The 2,335-nt window shown below is 40.9% G+C and overlaps 1 non-coding gene across 1 annotated transcript; it reads right to left on the bottom strand.

Annotated features, from left to right (window-relative positions):
* Window positions 1-1,869: 1,869 nt before the first annotated feature.
* Window positions 1,870-1,975, bottom strand: LOC112535640. The gene has a single exon (XR_003079723.2). It is a non-coding gene; the product is annotated as a small nucleolar RNA R71 (small nucleolar RNA).
* Between the last annotated feature and the right edge of the window lie 360 nt (window positions 1,976-2,335).

A 2,335-nucleotide genomic window follows, 5' to 3' on the forward strand; every position in this document is an offset into this window, starting at 1 on the left:
GAATTATCAAGAGGCTATCCCTAATTGTGCCATTTCAGCATGCCTTCGTAGCCACCACGGCCTCCGGCCGCGGCCTGTGGTGGATCAAGCCTTGGGCACGGCCTGTGGTGACACCTGGACTCGGCCGTCTTGAATCAACTATATAGGCGATTTTGAATTCTAATTGAAGAAGACGATTTTTGGACTCAATTCCAAGACACACACTTAATCAAATATTTCCTATACCTCAATTGTAGACCTGGAGAGATCAATTTTCATCAATTGAAGGGGGGATTCCACTTATTCCAACATCGAATTAAAGATCAAGACAAACTTTGGGAGCATTCAAGAGGCAACTAGGGTTTGAGATTTTGAATTTGCAAATTTAGGGTTTCTCATTCAGCTTGAAAGAGAAGGGTGTACATACCTTTAATTTGTTTTTCCTTATTTTGTTCTTTAATTGCTTTGACTATGAACATGAGCAGCTAGATCTTTTGAATCCATTAGGGTTCACCTTTGTTGATGGATTATGCTTAATTGTTAGTTTTTTATAATTGTCATTCTTGCAATCTTCTTGCTATTCAGTAATAAAAGTTTAATTCAGTTAATTTGAGACGTTGGATTAATTGTTTATTATGTTGTTTCTTGACATTGAGAAATGCTTGTTACAACTGGATTTTGAATAGTAAGGACTGGTAGTTAACACTTAGAGATGAGGTTGATTTACTCGCCGGATTAAGAACTAACAACTCTTAATAGTCTTAAATCATACTTAATGCTAATTTGTAGTAATCTGATAGGAAGAGATTCCATTAGGTTAGTGCAGGTTTAGGAATCCGGTAAGCTCGAGAGAGGCAGGGATTCAATTCAGGATTTAGGCACGGGTAAGCAAGATCGGCAATCCATAAAATTCATCTTTAGAATTCCATCACTTAGGCTCCCTTTTGGATTTATTTCTCTCTTTACAATTGTCTTTTAATTTTCCATTGTTGTCCTTCATTTACTTAATTGCACTCATAACCATTAGCTGGTATGTTAGAACTTTCACACCCTATTTCAAACTAGATAACATAGCAAGCAGTAGTAACTCTAGGTTCACCCGATCTCCAGGGATACGACCTTGATACTCACTAGTGCTAGGCTGCATCGGTAGGTTCACTGCCTTAGGTGTAGGTTGCATAAAGAACCCATCAAGTTTTGGCGCCGTTCTTGTGTAACGGTGAACTAGAGTGAATTGTTTTGTGTTAATTTAGTCATTATTTATTTTATTCATTTATTCTTTAATTCTATTATTATTTATTATTATATTATTTTTGTTGATCGGTGGTTGTGTGGACTTTCGGTTTCAAGTAGTTTATGACCAGGAGCTCAAACTCGAATCTTATAGAGCCTCTATCTGATCCAGAACGATCCCTCAAACTCTTAAGGAAGAGGTTGCAATTAGAAGAGGAGGAGATTGAGGTTGAGATACCTGTGGATAGACTAGACACGATGGAAAACCATGACCCCCATGAGTGAGGATCGAGGACGATGTACGAGTTTGCTCGACCATCTTTGGATGGGACGAAAACTAGTATAGTCGGACTACTTTATGTGGCCAACAATTTTGAGATAAAGGCCAATGTTATCCGGATGATCCAACAAAGCGTGCAGTTTGGAGGATTGCCCAGCGAGGATCCCAATGCACATATCTCCAACTTTTTGGAGATTTGTGACACATTCAAAATAAATGGAACAACCGATGATGCCATTCGGTGAGATTGTTTCCATTTTCCTTGAGGGACAGAGCAAAGAGATGGTTGCAATCTCTTCCACAATGACGATCACTACACCGGAAGGCGTTGGTCAGAAAAATTTTTATATAAGTATTTTCCTCCCGCTAAAACCGCTAAACTTAGAAATGATATATCTTCTTTTGTGCAGTTTGATGATGAAAGCATGTACGATGCATGGGAGAGATTTAAAGATCTTTTGAGATCTGCCCACATCACGGATTGCCGGTGTGGATGCAGTTCGGACCTTCTACAATGGGTTGAACCTCGCAGCGAGGCGAGATGGTGGATCTTTGCGGAGGGGCGCTAAACAGTAAGACGCCCGAGCAAGCTCAGAACTTGATAGAGGAAATGGCCATGAACAACTATCAATGGCAATCCTCTAGGAACCGACCAGGAAGACAAGGAGTGGTCAACCAAGTGGACTCTACAGCCTTGGCGAGCTCAAGTGGAGCTTCTAGCCAAGAAGATCGACCAACTCCAGATGCCGGTTCACGCAGCGAACGTTGGCTGCGAGTTTTGTGGTGGCCCGCATTACAGTGCGAACTGTACTGCGGGAGGTATGTTTGCTTCATCTTCTATTA

This window comes from Ricinus communis, chromosome 1 (assembly GCF_019578655.1).
Source record: "Ricinus communis isolate WT05 ecotype wild-type chromosome 1, ASM1957865v1, whole genome shotgun sequence".
Taxonomy (NCBI): Eukaryota; Viridiplantae; Streptophyta; class Magnoliopsida; order Malpighiales; family Euphorbiaceae; genus Ricinus; species Ricinus communis.